General features: G+C 42.4%; 1 protein-coding gene across 7 annotated transcripts in view; it reads right to left on the bottom strand.

Moving 5' to 3' along the window:
* TNS3 (tensin 3) overlaps positions 1-20,897 on the bottom strand; it is a 420,724-nt gene that overhangs the window by 240,495 nt on the left and 159,332 nt on the right. The window lies entirely within an intron of this gene.

Here is a 20,897-nt window from a genome sequence, read left to right as displayed (position 1 = left end):
AGGTTGTTGGCTGTCACCACATCTTGTGGCAGAGAATTCCACAAGTTGATTATGCATTGTATGAAAAAGTACTTCTGTTTGTGGGTCCTAGATTTCCTGGCAATCAATTTCATGGGACGACCTCTGGTTCTCGTGTTATGTGAGAGGGAGAAGAATTTCTTTCTGTCCACTTTCTCCACACCGTGCATGATTTTATAGACCTCTATCATGTCTCCCTGCAGTCGTCTTTTTTCTAAACTAAAAAGCCCCAGGTGTTGTAGTCTTGCCTCATAAGAAAAGTGCTCTAGGCCCCTGATCATCTTGGTTGCCCTCTTCTGCACCTTTTCCAGTTCTACAATGTCCTCCTTTAGACATGGTGACCAGAATTGTACGCAGTACTCCAGGTGTGGCTGCATCATAGTTTTGTATAAGGGCATTATAATATTAGCAGTTTTATTTTCAATCCTCTTCCTAATGATCGCTAGCATGGAATTGGCCTTTTTCACAACTGCTGCACATTGAGTCGACACTTTCAATGAGCTGTCCACCACCACCCCAAGATCCCTCTCCTGGTCAGTCACCGACAGCTCAGATCCCATCAGCGTTTACTTGAAGTTGGGGGTTTTCATCCCAATGTGCATCACTTTACACTTGCCAACACTGAACTGCATTTTGTTGCCCACACCCCTAGTTTGAAGAGATCCTCTTGGAGCTCCTCACAATCAGTTTTGAATTTCACTACCCAAAAGAGTTTGGTATCATCTGCAAATTTGGCCACCTCACTGCTTACGCCTGCTTCTAGATAATTTATGAATAAATTAAAAAGCACCGGTCTCAGTACAGATGCCTGGGGGACCCCACTTCTCACTTCCCTCCATTGTGAAAACTCTCCATTTATACCTACCCTCTGTTTCCTGTCTTTCAACCAGTTAGCAATCCACACATGTACTTGTCCCCTTATCCCATGACTGCTCTCAGTGGACTTCATAAGGAAGAGAAGATTGCCAAAAATCACCCCTTCCCCTACTCAAGCAACCACACATCAGTAGTCTAGAACTTGCACTGCTGCACATACACAGAGCTAATCTGGATGTCCTACATGGTTTCATAAAATTCATGAGTTAACTATGAATGGATGCCAGTGGAATATTAGGCAATTTCAGCAATTCAGAGTTTTAATTAATGTTTTCCAGGTGATTATACCTAGGAAGTATGTGATAGGGTACAAACATTGATCATAATCTATTTAGGACATCAGCAGAATCTGCGTAGTAATTTTTTCTGACAGGGAGACTATGCCAATTTTATGCAAATGAGAAAAATACATGGGAAGTTTCCCTGGAAATTTTTCCAAATTAAAGTTTTCAAGATAATGTCTATACATGTCTTCATAGGAGTAGGTGTTAGAATTACTGTCAACCCAGAAAGATTTATTTCCTGCTGAGGTTTCCATTTAAGAATGTCATCTAGGATAAACCCCCAGCTCTTCAAAACCAAAGAGATGTGTCAATACTTCCATTTGCTACCACTGCAGTGGAGTTTCCTAAGTGTCCAAGAGCCGAGGCACATTGTTTTCTGAATCAAAGTTAGAGGTATATTTCACGCTTGCATATAAACAATTACCTGTCACAGAGGAGTCTATCCTGTTTCTCTACACTAGTTACAGCTGTGGACATGCCTGCTTATTGGAAGGAGGCAAGCAAATTGCAGTAACTCTCGTAGAGTTGCAGTGGTCTATTACATCTAAGGATGGAGAATTCTGTTGCAACTCTGAATCATTCAGTCAGTCCTGATGCTATGATATGCAGTGCAGAGACCTGGCAGAATTACCTACACCTCAACAGGTTAGAACATAAGAACATAAGAACAGGCCTGCTGGATCAGGCTCAAAACCCATCTAGTCCAGCATCCTGTTTCACACAGTGGCCCACCAGATGCTGCTGGAAGCCTACAGGCAGGAGTTGAGGATATGCCCTCCCTCCTGCTGTTACTCCCCTGCAACTGGTACTCAGAGGCATCCTGCCTTTGAGGCTGGAGGTGGCCTATAGCCCTCTGACTAGTAGGCATTGATAGACCTCTCCTCCATGAAGTTATCCAAGCCCCTCTTATAAGAATATAAGACAGCAAGACCAAAACTGTAAAGCACACAGCCTCTCTTTGAATAGGTGCTTTAGGCTCCCTTCAGGGACCTTTAACTATTTCATTACCTTCCTTGAAACACACAAACAGTTCTCAGGGCACACTAGACTTGGCTTCTAGTTTATAAATTCTTCCCTTATTAATATCACTTATTATCCCTGTCTGTTAAGTTACAGACATTGTAATGAATCTACAGGCTAAGATGCAACTTTGTTTTTGAGCATTCACCACAATCTAGCATTTTTGCATGGTGAACAGTTCTAAATGTATCCCCTTCATCCCCCGAGTACCTCCAAGGGGCATGAACCAAAATTTAAGACATTCCTGGACATCAGTTGGTCTACAGGATATGGTGCATTTAGGAGTAAATGGCAAGAAGAAAATCATCTCAGCAGGCTCTTCGCCATGTACTTGATCGCTATCGTCATTCTGCATTCCCAGGCAGGTGATAGGATGCTTATGGCGTGCCCCCTCCACATCGGGTTGAGGGGCTTTGTTCAGACATCACAAATGACAAAGCATGAAGAGCCTTAGGAATATGAGGGTTCACAATCATCCCTCTCTTATAGCTCTACACAGGCTTCTGTGAAAACTAGGTGGAGAACTCTAGCATTTTCCTTAGACAACCTGTTGATTTGGGCCATGGACCTAATGAAGTCACAGGTGTTAAGGAAATGTAGTTTGTTCCCATGAACTAAGAATATTTTTTTAAAACCGCAAACTATACATATCTGATCTAAAAATAGCCCAGTGTATCAAGCACATATCTCAGTTTATGAAAGTGTCTTCTTTCATTATAGCTCATTTGCTTTATCCAGCCTAGTAGGCTCCAGAATAAGCCTAGTTAGTTAAACTAACACGTGATTAGCTTTACACAACATGAGAAGATTTCACTTTCTTATCTAATCCTTTCCTTGAAAAGAAATGAGTTCATACCAATCTGGGCAATTCGTCTCCCTTCTGCCTCCTTGCACTTTTAATTTCTTTAAAGTCACTTGACCAAAAAAAAGCCTAGATACAATTGCTGCAGGTATTTGCAGTGAAAATAAATACCTCCAGTATCAGACAAATTTCATTGCCTCTCAGCCCTCTATGCAACTTATAGTCACTGTTTAAACCCAGACCTGACTTCTTCAGAAAAGCCAACGTCACCTCTTAGGAAACAGACTCTTCATTCTTCAGTCCAGAAACAGAGAGGTGAACAAAACACATTTGACAACAGCAGCATTTTTGTAGCACATCAACTAGAAGTATATATACAGGAGAAAGCGTAATCACAGAAAAAGAAAGGATGACTTACAGTCAAAAGACCTCAATAAGTATTCTCTACCAAGCTTTGGCATTCTTCAAAACAAATTACTGATGATGTACCACTCACTTCTTCTCTAGACTATGGTCCAAACTAGACTGTGTCTCCTCATATTAACGTACTAAAAATCACAGTTAATATCCCTCCAACAGGGATAAATCTGTTTGAAGTATTCCAGCAGTTTTAATCAATGTCACACTCGGCAAGGCAGCTTCGAGCTCAACAGCTGAGGGGCTGCATTCCACACATCCACTCTCTTGTCAAGTAATACAGGCCCTGCCAAATCTGTGTTTCAAAAATTCTGGCAAGAGTTCCAAGAACAATCCTCTTTTGCTTGCTGGCAGGGAAGCTTAGGGAAGACCATATTTAGTCAAGTTATCATACTTTTAAAAATTCTCCTTTAAAAAAACTCCCGAGAAGCAATCCAATCAGATGTGCTTTGACTCTATTCTGGCAACATGTCTGAAGAAGATTTTATAGGAGGCTTGCCAAAAAAGAAAAGAAAAAATGCTGCCAGATAAAGATGAATGGCTATGACAAAAGATTGTAAACAGTCGTGTGTGTGTGTGGTTATGCTCATAAGTGTTATTAAAGAAACATCTAGTCATTTTAAATTATTTATAGCCCTCGCCTTTGCATAAAACATTTAATTAATCTTTGCAGGTATTAAAACATAATATTAAAAGAGGGCAACATTCTACCTTTCCACTCAAACGATTTGAAAGCCTAACAGCAAATAGTAGTTTTTTCAAATATTAAGGATTGCATTTGTTATGCTTTAAGATTATAATTTTCCTGGGATTGAAACATGTTCACTTTTAAAAACTATTGCCTTTTGCATTTGCTTTGCAAAACACTCTCAATTTTATACCTTTAACATATCACTTTTAGACATACGAGAAGAAACCAGTGGTACTTTTCCCCACCCGCACAATGAGACCATTTGCTCATGAAAGCTGGGCACAGTTTTGCAAATAGTGTCCCCATGAATTTTAAGAAATGAGGAAGGTGGGGACAAAACAGATATTACACTAAATGGGCAGCAGCTTGCCAGGCATTGAAAATGGGAACTATCCATTTAGCTCCTCCCTTTCCCTTTAACATCTCTACAGTTGTTTAACATTTCTACAGGCAGTGAAGTGGCCAAATCTGCAGATGACACTAAATTATTTAGAGTAGTGAAATCCACAACAGATTGTGAGGAGCTGCAAAAGGATCTCTCCAAACTGGTGGAGTGGGCGACAAAATGGCAAATGAGGTTCAATGTAAGCAAGTGTAAAGTGATGCACATTGGGGCAAAAAACAACAACCCAACTTCACATATACACTGATGGGACCTTAGCTGTCGGTGACTGACCAGGAGACAGATCTTGGGGTTATGGTGAAAAGCTCATTGAAAGTGTCGACTCAGTGCACGGCAGCTGTGAAAAAGGCTAATTCCATGCTAGGAATCATTAGAAAGGGGATTGAAAATAAAAATGCTAATATTATACTAGAACATAGGAAGCTGCCATATACTGAGTCAGACTATTGGTCTATCTAGCTCAGTATTGTCTTCACAGACTGGCAGTGGCTTCTCCAAGGTTACAGTCAGGAAACTCTCTCAGCCCTATCTTGGAGATGCCAGGGAGGGAACGTAGAACCTTCTGCTGTTCCCAGAGCTGCTTCATCCCCTGAGGGGAATATCTTGCAGTGCTCATACTTCTAGTCTCCCATTCATATGCAACCAGGGCAAACCCTGGTTAGCTAAAGGAACAAGTCATGCCTGCTACCACAAGACCAGCTCTCCTTATACAAATCTATGGTGCGGCCACATCTGGAGTACTGCGTACAGCTTTGATCACCATATCTTAGGAAGGATATTGTAGAACAGAAAAAGGTGAATAAGAGGGCAACCAAGATGATCAGGGGTCTGTAGCCCCTTCCTCATGAGGCTAGGCTACAGCATCTGGGGCTCTTTATCTTGGAAAAGAGGCGATTAAAGGGAGACACCATCAAGATGTATAAAATTATGCATGGAGTAGAGAGGGTGGACAGAGAAATTTTTCTCCCTCTCTCACAACACTAGAACCAGGGGTCACTTTCACTCCATGAAACTGAAGGTAGGGAAATTTAAGACCAACAAGAGGAAGTACTTTTTCACACAGTGTATAATTAATCTTTGCCATGGGATGTGGTGATGGCCACCAGCTTGGATGGCTTTAAAAGGGGCTTAGACAAATTCATGGAGGACAGGTCTATCAATGGCTACTTGTCTGCTGGCTATGGGTCACCTCCAGCCTCAGAGGTATGATGACTCTCAATACAATTTGCAGGGGACAACAGCAGGTAAGAGGGCATGCACATACCTCATGCCTGTGGGCTCCCAAGAGGCATCTGGTGGGCCACTGTGTGAAACAAGATGCTAGACTAGATAAGCCTCAGGCCTGATCCAGCAGGGCTGTTCTTATGTTCTTACAGTTGCAACATCACAATATTCCATGTCGCCTCACTCCACGAAAGAGTCAATTATGTGAAATGAGGGTGGAAAACAGAGAACGTAATACCACAGCATGAAATGTCCTACTGGAGGTTATGGGAAGGAGAAAGGTAAACAGGCAGCTGTCTCCAGGAATGTAGTCATAATGGAGCTGGAGGGACAACAAATGTCCCTGGGCCACTGGTACCCACGGAACTTCTGGGAGCTGTCAGAGGCTACCCCCATCCGCTCACCATCCTCACCCCTGCTGCCACTGCCACTGCCATTCCCCAGCCAGCTCATGCAGCAGTAAGTAACTGCTCTTTCCTCTCACTGGCTCAAGAGAAAAAGAAGCCCATCCAGCCCCTTACCACCATGCAAGCCGGCTGGGGAATGGCAGTGGCAATGGCAGCAGGAGGAGGAGAAGAAGGGAGAGTGGAAAGGCAGGGGGCAGTGCAGAGGGGGCTAGCGCCTACCTATAAGAAATTGTGGCAGCATTGAGTGGGGGGCTTTGTGGCAGACAAGTGACAGTGGCAGGGGGCCACAAAAAATCTCACCCCAAGTTGCTGCCAACATTACTATGCCACCAGCTGTCAATTTTGACAGCAGGAAAACATTTAGTGTAACATTTGCCACACAAATCCATGTCCAGACAAACCCCCTCACAGGGTGCATTCAGCAAACAGAAGCGGGGAGCAGAATTGTGCCCACTGGCTATGCCCTCCCAACGCAGACATGCCCACTGACCACACACACACACACACACACACACACACACACACACACGGCACACATTTATCTGCAAGGGACAGAGCTGAAGGCATGGAGGTTCCTCCATGCAATTTAGGAGGATATGGAAATTGCAGAGAAGCTAAACAAGTTCTTTGCATCTGTCTTCACAGGAGAGGATACTGAGCATATACCTGTGCTGAAACCAGGCGTCTCAGGGACAGAGGCTAAAGAATTGAGTCAGATGAAGGTAACGAGAGAGGACGTTATTAACTGTCTAGGGAAATTAAAAATTAACAAATTGCCATGACCAGATGACATCCACCCAGTAGTCCTTAAAGAACTCATATGCGAAATTGCCAATCTCCTTGCATAAATATATAACTTATCCCTACAATCACATTCTGTACTGAAGGACTGGGAAGTAGCCAAGGTAATACCAATTTGCAAAAAGAGACCTGGGGGGATCCAGGAAATCACTGGCCGGTTAGATTAACATCTGTTCCAATCAAATTGATAGAAAGCATTCTCAGGGATAAAATGGTTAAGCACACAGAAGAACAGGCCCTGCTGAGGGAGAACCAGCATGGCTTCTTCAAAGGAAAATATTGCCTTTGAGAGCATCAGCAGGTGTGTGGATAAGGGTGATCCAGCTGACATTGTATGCCTGGACATTCAAAAAGCTTTTGACAAAGTTCTCTACCAAAGGCTCTTGAGTCAACTTAGCAGCATAAGGGGACAGTTCATGTGTGGATTGGTAACTGGTTGAAGGACAGGAAATGGTAGGTGTAAATGGACAGTTCTCTAAATGGAACTGGAAAAGGCGAAATGGAAAAGGCCAATTCCATCTTTGGAATTATTAGGAAGGGCACTGAAAATAAAACTGCTAATATAATGCCCTTATACAAAACTATGGTGTGTCTGCATTTGGAGTACTGTAAATCGTGCTGGTAACCATGCTGTAAGGAGGACATTGTGGAACTGGAAAAGGTGCAGAAGAGGGCAACCAAGATGACCAAGGGGCCTAGAGTACCCTCCTTAGAGGTTAGGCTACAACACCTGGGGCTTTTTAGCTTAGAAAAAAGACAACTGAGGTGAGACATGATAGAGGTCTATAAAATCATGCATGGTGAGGAGAAAGGTGAGTGAGGGAGATTTTTCTCCCTCCCGAAAAGCACTAGAACCAGAGGTCATCCCATGAAACTGATTGCTAAGAAGTTTAGGACCGACAAAAGGAAGTACTTCTTCATACAACGTGTAATTAACCTGTGAAATTCTCTGCCACAAGATGTGCTGACAGCCACCAAGCTGGATGGCTTTAAGAGGAGCTAAGGCAAATTCATGGAGGACAGGTCTACAGGTGAAACTCGAAAAATTAGAATATCATGCAAAAGTCCATTAATTTCAGTAATGCAAATTAAAAGGTGAAACTGATATATGAGGTAGACGCATTACATGCAAAGCGAGATAAGTCAAGCCTTAATTTGTTATAATTGTGATGATCATGGCGTACAGCTCATGAGAACCCCAAATCCACAAGCCCAGAAAATTAGAATATTGTGAAAAGGTTCAACAGTCTAGGCTCCAGGTGTCCCACTCCAATCAGCTAATCAATCCATAACACCTGCAAAGGGTTCCTGAGCCTTTAAATGGTCTCTCAGTCTGGTTCATTAGGAATCACAATCATGGGAAAGACTGCTGACTTGACAGTTGTGCAGAAAACCATCATTGACACCCTCCATAAGGAGGGAAAGCCTCAAAAGGTAATTGCAAAAGAAGTTGGATGTTCCCAAAGTGCTGTATCAAAGCACATTAATAGAAAGTTATGTGGAAGGGGAAAGTGTGGAAGAAAAAGGTGCACAAGCAGCAGGGATGACCGCAGCCTGGAGAGGATTGTCAGGAAAAGGCCATTCAAAAGTGTTGGGGACTTTCACAAGGAGTGGACTGAGGCTGGAGTTAGTGCATCAAGAGCCGCCACCACACAGACGGATCCTGGACATGGGCTTCAAATGTCGTATTCCTCTTGTCAAGCCGCTCCTGAACAACAAACAACGTCAGAAGCGTCTTACCTGGGCTCAAGAAAAAAAGAACTGGTCTGTTGCTCAGTGGTCCAAAGTCCTCTTTTCTGATGAGAGCAACTTTTGCATCGCATTTGGAAACCAAGGACCCAGAGTCTGGAGGAAGAATGGAGAGGCACACAATGCAAGATGCTTGAAGTCCAGTGTGAAGTTTCCACAGTCTGTGTTGATTTGGGGAGCCATGTCATCTGCTGGTGTTGGTCCACTGTGCTTCATTAAGTCCAGGGTCAACGCAGCCATCTATCAGGAGATTTTGGAGCACTTCATGCTTCCTTCCGCAGACGAGCTGTATGGGGATGCTGACTTCATTTTCCAGCAGGACTTGGCACCTGCCCACACTGCCAAAAGTACCAAAACCTGGTTCAATGACCATGGGATTACTGTGCTTGATTGGCCAGCAAACTCGCCTGACCTGAACCCCATAGAGAATCTATGGGGCATTGCCAAGAGAAGGATGAGAGACATGAGACCAAACAATGCAGAAGAGCTGAAGGCCGCTATTGAAGCATCCTGGTCTTCCATAATACCTCAGCAGTGCCACAGCCTGATAGCATCCATGCCACGCCGCACTGAGGCAGTAATTGCTGCAAAAGGGGCCCAAACCAAGTACTGAATACATATGCATGCTTATACTTTTCAGAGGTCCGATATTGTTCTATTTACAATCCTTGTTTTATTGGTTTCATGTAATATTCTAATTTTCTGGGATTGTGGATTTGGGGTTCTCATGAGCTGTACGCCATGATCATCACAATTATAACAAATTAAGGCTTGACTTATCTCGCTTTGCATGTAATGCGTCTATCTCATATATCAGTTTCACCTTTTAATTTGCATTACTTAAATTAATGAACTTTTGCACGATATTCTAATTTTTCGAGTTTCACCTGTATCAATGGCTACTAGTCTGGTGGCTATAGGCCAGCTCCAGCCTCAGAGGCAGGATGCCTCTAAATGACAGTAGCAGGGGAGTAACAGCAGGAAAGAGGGCATGCCCTCACTTCTTGCTTGTGGGCTCCCCAGAGGCATCTGGTGTGCCACTGGGTGAAACAGGATGCTGAACTATATGGGCCTTGGGTCTGATCCAGCAGGGCTCTTCTTATGTTCTCATGCCCCTGACTGATCAATATTCCAAATCACAGAGGAGCCTTCCATGCATTCAGCTCTGCCCTTAATGCTAAATGATGAATGTGCAACATAGACGGTTACCACTCCCTGAAATTTTATCGTCCCAAACAACCCAATGATAGCAGTTCAGCTGAGAGATAGTGACTCACCAAAGGTCACCGTTATCGGGCGGGCATTTGAAGTTTTGAACCCAGATTTCTGCACTCCCACTTCACTATTCCATTCACAAAACCACACCAGTTCTTTTTTTTGGTTAGAGAACCCCCTTTCCTTTCTACGGTAATCAAGGACCCTACAAGTATACTATGTGCCTTTTATAAAAGCATATGTGTATTCAAAAATAGGGACCCTATTACCATAAAAAGGAAAGGAGTTTGTGCTCAACATATCTGTCAGATGATTGCTGTCAAAAAGATTCTATTTTGACCAGATTATCAGTATCACATTTTCAGTGTTATAAGAAGAACAGTAGCACTCTGGACAGCATTTTTATCTGCTTGTCCATTTCCTTTGGCCAAATGTTATCTCTCGAGAATATTTTTCAGTTTCAATTTTGCACATCCCCCAATTACTGAGATACAAATTTTACCAAGAAGGCCTATCAATAAAATCCTCATCTTTGCTCAGTCTCAAATGTCGCTGCCCTCATGATATTACTGTCCCAATAACCCATTGCAGGAAGCATAGCAAAGTACTCACTAAGCTTCTGTGACTCACTCATGGATTTGGACACACCATTTAATATATACTACTCTTACCACTTGGGGACGGGGTGGGTGGGGGAGAGAAATTTAAAAACAATTTTCAATACTAGTTATCCATTGCCAAATTTCAGCCAGATGCAAAACGCCAACAAAAAGCCATAGATATTTAGCCCTCTGAATTTATAAGAAGCAATCCAAATGCTGAAAGCTGATCTATAAATTACACTTTTAATAAAAGGAACATATATACTGAAGCCTTCCTGTACCTATAACAGCCTCCTATTCCAAAGCTACTATAAGGGGATTGGAGAGAGGGCCAGCTCCTCAGCAAACTAGCCTCCATGGGCCACCTCCTACCTGGACGGACCTCAAGAAAGTCCACCATCATCATTACCATAACATGAAAGCTTTGGACGCAGAGATGGGTATGAAGTCCATGAAGGATATAGACACTGCTGGGGACTCAGCAGTGGGTCCCCAGCAGCTGCCCAATAATTCCACTCCTGACTGAAGAGCCTCCTTTCAGCTCTCACCTTACTCTATACTCCCAACAAGGAGAGGCCACAACCTTCCATATGCTCACTCTTGCAGCAACACCTAGATTCTTCCTGACAAAGACAAACAAGTAAATCGCTGAACTGGTCATGCTTCTTGATCCTTTTCTTTTCTGACAGTCTCCCTCAACTCTTTTCCTTTCCAATAGCAGGCATGACTGAATATAAGGAAGAAGTCCACTCTCCCTCATGAAGAGAGACATCAGGTGTGTCTGGGACAGTTCAAGATTTTTCAAATTTGACATTAAATTATCTTAGAATTTTGCATCCTTAGAGCTGACATTTGATTTTTAAAATGTTGGCACTCTGGGTAGAGGCATGAAGCACTAGATAAATAATGGGTGGGGGCCTTGCAGAAGCTGGTGGGTCATGGAGAGAGAATGAGTATGTGAGTGAGTATGTGAGTGAGTGACGGCGGCGGGACATAGGAAGCTGCCATATACTGAGTCAGACCACCGGTCTATCTAGCTCAGTATTGTCTTCACAGACTGGCAGCAGCTTCTCCAAGGTTGCAGGCAGGAATCTCTCTCAGCCTATCTTGGAGATGCCAGGGAGGGAACTTGGAACCTTCTCCTCTTCCCAGAGTGGATCCATCCCCTGGGGGGGAATATCTTACAGTGCTCACACTTCTAGTCTCCCATTCAAATGTAACCAGGGCAGACCCTGCTTAGCTAAGGGGATAAGTCAGTTGCTACCACAAGACCAGCTCTCCTCTTACTGGAAAGATGTCAGGGTCAGAGCACCCACAACATAGGGTTGGAATCCATTGTGTTCATACAATCAATATGCAAATAGTATCAATATGCAAATAGTATCAGTTCTGCTCCACAAAATATAAACCACAGGTACTCATGTTTGTTGTTCCTGTGGCTCTTGGAACGGAGGAGCAAGCTGCCCGTCCCTGTACTAGGCAGTGGTCATCCTTTGTGCATTCAGGAGATGATTCATTTGAATAGGTTTGCCCCACTCTTTGGTCCCTCCAATTTTAGCACACACACACAAAACAGCAAATTCTTCACTGAGGCATTTGTACTAGCCGTGCAAATAAATCTACAAATAATTATAGACCAAAGAAATCTTTATCTACCTAAAAATGACAGTGTGATCAATGGCATATCAATGAGCTAAGGTGGGCAGAAATACAAACAATCTTCCAGTCAACCCAAACTTCCCTGCCTGGAGAAGTTCAACTCAAGGCTGTCCTTCAGACAGGCAACTGCTTATTTACAAGCCTGAAATCAGTCCCACCAAAATGAAATATGCATCATCACTGCTGCAAAACGAGCTCATCTGGGAGATCTCAAACATTACTCTAGTGCATCTTTCCAATAAGAGAAATAATTGATACCACCCTCTCCTGGAATAGAGGAGAGCCATTCAAGCTGAAGAAGTTAATGCCCACCCTATACCCAACACAGACTAAATGAGAAGATGAGGATAGAAGGTCAGCTTTATAAAATTATGCATGGTGTGGAGAAAAGAAAAATGAGAGAAGTGTTTCACCTTCTGACTACTAGAGCTCAGAGTCACCCAATGAAACTGACTGGCTGGATTAACAAATTAAGAATTTGACACAACATATCACTAATTTGTGGAATTCACTGCCACAAGATGTGGTGATGGCCACTGGCTCTAAACAGGGTAGATTAGACCAATCCACATACCTATTCCCTATATCAGTCACTATTAGCCAGAATAGGCATATGGACCTACAGGTTCAGAGGCAGCATGCTACTCAATACCATTTTATGGGGAGCAAACAGGGAGAGGGATATTGCCTTTTCAGGCTTCCTGGAGGTACCTGGCTGGACATTATAGGAAACAGGATGTGGGACTGGATGGACTTTTGTTCTGATCCAGCACAGCTTTCCTATGATCAGGGTTCTGAGGTCCATAGCATACCTTAAAAGAAAGTTCACTATACATCTTAGGACTCTCTTATAAGCCACCCACAGAGGGAATTCCTTGTGGATTTTCTGTTGAAAACCTGAATTTGCCTGCCAAAACAATACCACCCTAACTGTGCTCTGATGACTACTTACAATGCCAACCTGTCATTACTGACTTTAGTACCCATTCAAAAAAGGGGTCATTTAAAACCACTTTGGCACTTGTTTACAATTTCAGAATATTCTTAACGCAACACAAATAACAGTGTGCTCTCCCCATGATACCACTACCAAAAGTACATTATAGCTTACAAAACTGACTATTGCAGTTTTGTACCAAGTCTTGATGTTTCTCGGTGTCTATATTAAAGATCCAGGGCTCAATATTATAACCTTAAAATTTCACTTTCATTCCTTCTGAAGTTGATTTGAACTAGGAGGAGAACTGGCAATGAAGGTTTTAAATAACTTTGAGTTCTCACACAGACCAGTGATCTTCAAGCCATCTTCGGGGAATCCTTTCAACTTCAGCAGACAAGTCAGACTTATCAGCAATGTGTGCTGCTCTGTGTTTTATTCTAGGGTGCACATTCAGTACACATGTGGTGCAAAGGCAGTCAATGAGAGTGGTGGCAGCGGCGAGAGGTACCTTTGAAAGTTCTTACCGTTGCTACCACTGGCACCTGAAAGCTGCCAGGAGCAGTAGTGCCCCGCCCGGCATCCCACATGGTTGCTGCCCCACAAACGGCACATCTGGCCTCTGCATATGCACGGCATTTGTGTGCCCAGCATGTGGTGCTTGCCAAGCCGCTTCAATGCTGTTCTGTATCAAGGCTGCTCAACTCTGGCCCTCCTGCAGATGTTGGCCTACAACTCCCATAATCCCTGACTACTGGCCACTGTGGTTGGGGATTATGGGAGCTGTAGTCCAAAACAGCTGGACGGCTGAAGTTGAGCAGCCCTGCTCTATATTAACCAGCAATGTGCTCCAGAATAGGGGTGGGCAGAAAGTAGGCTGGGATCCACAGATGGACCACTGGTTACTTTCTGATGGACCACTTAGCACCTGGGGGTTACTAGAGTTCTTGCAAATAATGCTGAACAAAGTGGATCTTGATCTGACATAGCAAGGCACCTTTTATGACTGTAAGAGTACATCACTTACACCTTAAATTGCTTCTGAGGGGCTAACTACATGTTACACACAATTACTATATGTGTCACTGAGCTCCAACAAATGAAAAATCACTCACGAGGCATAATTTGGAACCAAATAAAAGAATGGCAGGGGTGGTCAACTCCATGCTAAGCTTTCATCTGAGTCCCACCCCCACAAATCACTCTGCCAGGGGGAAATCCTTTTTCTTCCTATCCAAGACCATGTGGCAGGAAAAACTGGGCTGGGGAGAGAGATCAATACCAGGCCAGCTGAGATCTACAGGATTTTTTTTTTTTTTAACCTTATACTTTTTATTCAATTTTCACAATACAAAAGGACAAACACAAACGATACAAGCACTCAAAAACACACATAATAAAGACTTCCATCTCATCATTGGAACAAGTGTTGTTAACAATAACCGGATCTTGCCTATAGATTAAACATTCTCTCCCCAATAGTTCATGCAGAAAACAGCTTTGGGGTGTTTTTGAAACATCTGTTGTTAGCCCTCAAAAGCCTGACAAAAATCCATTTTGTGATGTATTTTTAAATAGACAAGAAGAGGGTCCCATTCTTTTTTAAAATCTTCAGATTTATTTCTTAGTAGTGATGTTAATTTCGCCATTTCTGCCAATTCTAGTACTTTAAGAATCCAATCCTCTTTAGACGGGCATTGACTGTATTTCCATTTGCACGCAAATGTCAGTCTTGCTGCCGCTGTTAAGTACATGAAGAGGGTCCAATATTTCCTCGGGAGAGCATTGTTATCAATACCTAATAGTATTGATTCTGGACTCTTGGGAAAAGTCGTTTTAAATACTTTTTTAAGCTCGTTATATATTAAGTCCCAATAACCTCTCGATTTATTACATGTCCACCATAAATGTATATAGGAACCCTCTTCTTTCTTACATTTCCAACATTTATTTGACATATTCTTACAGATTACGGACAGCTTTTTGGGCGTAAGATACCATCTGTACATCATTTTCAAAATCTTTTCCTTTAAATTAGAGCACGCAGTAAATTTTATATCTTTTATCCAAAGTTTTTCCCATTTTTCCAGATCAATGTTATAACCAAGGTCCTGGGCCATAATAATAATAATAATAATAATAATAATAATAATAATAATAATAATAATAATAAAAGTTGAAGAAAATGAAGATGTAAAAATATTATGGGACTTCCGACTACAAACAGACAAACATCTGCCACACAATACACCAGATATCACTGTAGTCGAGAAGAAAGAAAAACAAGTCAAAATAATCGACATAGCAATACCAGGGGATAGCAGAATAGAAGAAAAAGAAATAGAAAAAAATCACAAAATACAAAGACCTACAAATTGAAATTGAAAGGCTGTGGCAGAAAAAGACCAAAATAATCCCAGTGGTAATTGGCGCCCTGGGTACAATTCCAAAACAACTTGAAGAGCACCCCAGCACCATAGGGGCCACAGAAATCACCATCAGCCAATTACAAAAAGCAGCTTTACTGGGAACAGCCTATATTCTGCGATGATATCTATAACCATTGACAATAAAATTCTGGCATCCCAGGTCCTTGGGAAGGACTCGATGTCTGGATAAAACAAACCAGTCAATAACACCTGTCTGACTGTGTAAACAAGAAATAATAATTCAATTTCTATACCGCCCTTCAAATAATGGCTCAGGGCGGTTTACAAAGAGAAATAACAAACAAATAAGATGGCTCCCTGTCCCCAAAGGGCTCACATTCTAAAAAGAAACATAAGACACACACCAGCAACAGTCACTGGAAGTACTGTTCTGGGGGTGAATAGGGCCAGTTACTCTCCCCCTGCTAAATAAAGAGAATCACAACGGTAAAAGGTGCCTCTTTGCCCAGTGAGCAGGGGAATTTAATCACTGAGGTTTTTACTACCTCCGTTCTTGTGTCTTCCAATAGTAATAGGCCATACATCCTGGAAATGAGTTTTTCTTCCTTATCGCACAACTGTAGTTCAAATTCTGACTTTAGTAGGTTAAAACCCTTTTTACAGTCTTGCTTAAATAAAGCATTGATTTGATGGTATGGGAACCAAGAGATATTCCAATCCTGCATATGTTCTAACTTTTTAAGTTTGTATTTTACACCTTGAGGGATGGGCAATTGTCGATACATGGGCCAAGATTGTTGCATATTTTTCTGTTTTCTAGATATAACTTCCAATGGAGATACCCAAAGTGGGATTTTTGCTTCTAACAAAAATTTATTTTTCATCCATACTATATATAGACTTTTTCTAACATAATGATTTAAAAATTCTTTATTTACTTTTACCTTGTCATAAAATAAATATGCATGCCACCCTAATCTTAAATCAAATCCTTCCAAACCCAGCAATCTTGGATTTTTTAATGTAATCCATTCTTTTATCCAGGTTAGGCATATCGCTTCAAAATATAACTTAAAATTTGGTAGTGCAAATCCTCCTCTCTTCCTATCATCTGTTAGATTTTTAAAGTTTATCCTTGGTTTTTTGCCTTGCCAGACAAAATTCCTTACATCTTTGTGCCATTGGACGAAAATTGACATTGAATTTATTATTGGAACTGTCTGGAAGAGATATAACATTTTATGAAGAACATTCATTTTAATAATGGCAATTCTTCCACTTAATGATAAATTCAGTCTATTCCATCTACTCAAATCCATCTTTATTTCTTTCCAGGTTTTGATATAATTATTTTGAAAAAATAATGAAGTGTTTCTCAACCGCCGGTCCGCAGACCGGTGATGGTCCGTGACGAGTTGAGTGCCGGTCCGTGCCTCCTCCTGCCACCGGCAGCTTTCCCTCCCTGCCCCCGCTCTGCAGCGCTTGCTCTCCCCGCCGGGCTCCCTCCCTCCCCATCATTTTTGCCCACTGGCTTTTCTGCCAGGGCTCACCGCTGCTGCTGCGTGGCTGAGGAAATGGCTGTGGGGTATGTGTGAGCCTTCTACCCACACACCCCGGCAGCGGCAGCGGCGGCGGCTGATACAAGAGTGACGCCGTGGCCTGCTGTCTGGCCTGGCGTTGCTTCCTAACTGCAACGTGCGCTTGCGCAGTTAATAGACTTAACTGCGCAGGCGTGCCTCGCAGTTAGGAAGTGACGCCGGGCTAGACAGCAGGCCACGGCGTCGCTCTTGTATCAGCTGCCGCCACCACCAGCGGGGTTGGGTAGAAGGCTCACTCACCCCCACAGCCATCCCCTCTGCCGTGCAGCAGCAGCGAGCTCTGGCAGAAAAGCCGGTGGGCAAAAATGATGGGGAGGGAGGGAGCCCGGCGGGGAGAGCAAGCGCTGCAGAGCGGGGACTCTGACAGAATTTCCAAGAGGTTGCTGGAAGTCATGTTCCACTGTTGCCTTTGAACAGTTAATGGTAAGTGATAAACTCAGGTTGATTTGCAATGCAATTCAACGTTTGGCAGACAACTGGAGCCAGGGCACTGTTACACTAATGGTCTTACTAAGGGAACAAGGGTGTGACACAGCAAATAACATACAAAGACACGCATGGCAAAGATATAATCCAAAGGTATTTTCAGTCCTGATATCTTTAAGATACAAAGAGATCCTTCTTCTTCATAAGCTCCCCACTTGAGTCCTTAAGATGCTTTTTGCCTTCTAAGTCTGGGAACACGTCTGTCTACCTTTAATATGTGCACAATAAAAGCCTTGCTGGATCCAGTAAAGGTCTAATATTCTGCTTCCCATAGTGGACGACCAGATTTGGGTTTTATGCATGTATATCCTCCCACCCATCCGCCAAGTGCAGGGTGGCATTCGGTAGCTCTGGAGCTACTGGAAGCTCCCAGGCTTGTCAATCTTTTTGGCTGGCTGTTTTAGGAATATAGCTGTTCCATTTGTAACCTCACTTTCTTTGGGTGCTCCAGGTTGTTTCTCTCTCCCATTAATTTATCTCCAGTTTCTTCGCCCACAAAATAACCTCTCTTGCTCCCTTCCTATCCTGCAACAAAATTCTCCAGGCATTCAGGGGTTTTGAAGATCGGGGAAGAATGGGGAACAGACGGGAGCAGAAGGGAGCGGGGGAAGCAGCAGGGAGAGAAAGCATTTTATTTAAAGAACAATGCATTTTATTGCTATGGTTTTTGTACAGATTTTATTGTATTTATTTTATAAGAATATTTAATTCAATTAATTTATTTTAATTTAAATTAATCTTGGCCTGCCAGAACTTCAAAAGTTAAATTTTAATTAAATTCATTTTAATTAATTTCACTTTGATTTAATTAATTGATTGATATTAAGTGGGAAACTGTACACGAAGAATGTAGCGGTCCTTGAAACTCCGCACAAAAAATTTAGCGGTCCTTGACTCCAAAATGGTTGAGTAACACTGCATAATGCATTGTTTGTGGTAAGCATCACGCCTAGATAATTTACCATTTTTTCCACTTTAAAACTGGATCTCAAAGCAAATCTTTCAATGTCTTTGTTGTTCATGTTTTTAGTTAATACCTTTGTCTTGTCTTTATTTATATAGAATCCTGCCAGGTTCCCATATGATTCTAATATCTCCAATAGTGTATCAATTGATTCTAAAGGATCTTGTAAAAATAACACTATATCATCTGCAAAGGCTCTTAATTTATACCTTTGTGTCCCTATTGTCAATCCTTGTATTTTAGTCTCTTCCCTTATCATTCTACACATAATTTCCAAAACCAATATAAACAATAATGGGGATAGGGGACAACATTGTCTAGTACCTTTTTTAATACTAAAATAATCTGTAAGTTCTCCATTAACCTTAATATTTGCTTTTTATTCAGAATATATAGACCCAATCGCCCTTATATAATTAACTCCAAACCCTACAGTTTCCAAAGTTTTCACCATGAATTGCCAGGAGATATTGTCGAATGCTTTCTCTGCATCCAAAAATAACATGGCCAGTTGTTTATCATTATGTTTTTCATAGTATTCTAGTACATTCAAGGCGGTTCGTACATTATCCTTTATTTGCCTTTTAGGTAAGAATCCCACCTGATTCATGAATTAACTCTACTAAGACCCCCTCCATTCTTTTAGCAAGTATAGAAGCATATAGTTTGTAATCGTTATTAAGCAGGGAGATTGGTCTATAATTTTTAACCAAAGATGTATCTTGACCGGGTTTTGGTATTAGTGTAATAGTCGCCTGCCTCCATGACTCAGGAAACCAACCTTTCATCATAATTTCATTCACTGTCCATTGTAATGGTTGGGACAATACTTCACTAAAGGTTTTATAATATATAATTATAATATTATTATATTATATATTATTATAATATATAATTATACAGGACTTATAACCCTGCACACATGGTCACACCCAGCCCAGTTCCTGGCCAGGTGCTGGCCTGACTCTTGGGAGGCTGAAGAAGTCTTCTACCTACCTAACTGCACTGGGTTCTACTCCTTGTTCTCAAGTAGAGAAATCGGTGAATTTAATTTAAGCTACAGAACCCTAATATACCACAACTGTGCTGGAAGTTTCCAGTCTGGTGAATGCGGAAATGAAAGGGGGAGGGAAGATATTTTGAGGGAAGTATCTGCTACCCCTTGCAGTCATCCCTGAATAGGAAAAACACCTGGGACCACAAGGCTGTAGAGGAAAAGCAGTTGGTGGGGCATGGATTAAGCACCTACCCACACTTTTTTCCTGAAAATCTCTCCTCTTACCCTGCCACTTTGCTTGTCAGTGACAAACTGACAAGAGGAGAGGAGAGCTGGTCTTGTGGTAGCAAGCATGACTTGTCCCCATAGCTAAGCAGGGTCTGCCCTGGTTGCATCTGAATGGGAGACTTGATGTGTGAGCACTGCAAGATATTCCCCTCAGGGGATGAAGCCGCTCTGGGAAGAGCAGAAGGTTTCAAGTTCCCTCCCTGGCTTCTCCAAGATAGGGCTGAGAGAGATTCCTGCCTGCAACCTTGGAGAAGCCACTGCCAGTATGTGAAGACAATACTGAGCTAGTTAGACCAATGGTCTGACTCAGTATAAGGCAGTTTCCTATGTTCCTATGTAAACCTTGAGTTGGATAAACCCATACCTGCCAGTTCAATTTTGTCCTTAGAGTCACTTGCAAAAATTCTCCTGAAATTTCAAGATAGGAGAAAGAAACCCACTCAAGCTACTCTGGAGAAAGGATGAGGGTGCACCTCTTCAAAAACATAGCAACCATTCTATTGTTATAATCTATCTCAACTTGAAAGCCCCTTGTTTTTGTTGTTATGCCTCTCTTCCATGCTTTCCTATATACATTGTACCCATACAAAAATGTCCATTGCAGCTCACTTCTCATTTTCTGCCTCTAGCCCAGATAAGGGATATCAGATTTGTCCCAATTTCAGCATATCACACGCCTGACAAAAACAAGTGTCTTTTCTTTTTCAGAACTTGTACCTTCCCAATGTGTGCATTATCTGGTAGCCTTCACCATCCTCGCACTACATGAGGAGAATTACAAGTTGCAAAGGACAAAGACAAAGTGCTAAGAGCAGTACAGGTTGCACATGCTGCAGCAGACTGGCCTCACACACACTCCGAATAATGGGAAGGATGGCCCTGCATATTTTTGAATGATCATACCTATTTAACTGAACTGAATTGACAGAATGGTACCCAAAATAGTGGATTACTTGAACATCAGGACAGGAGGGTCCATAGCTCAGGGGAAGAGCACATGGTTTGTATGCAGGAGGTCCCAGGTTCTGTATCAGCATTTCCAGGTAGAGCAGGGCCCTACCTGGAGAAA

The sequence above is a fragment of the Hemicordylus capensis genome, chromosome 6 (assembly GCF_027244095.1).
Source record: "Hemicordylus capensis ecotype Gifberg chromosome 6, rHemCap1.1.pri, whole genome shotgun sequence".
NCBI classification, from domain to species: Eukaryota; Metazoa; Chordata; class Lepidosauria; order Squamata; family Cordylidae; genus Hemicordylus; species Hemicordylus capensis.
This window is presented reverse-complemented; position numbering and strand designations above follow the sequence as displayed.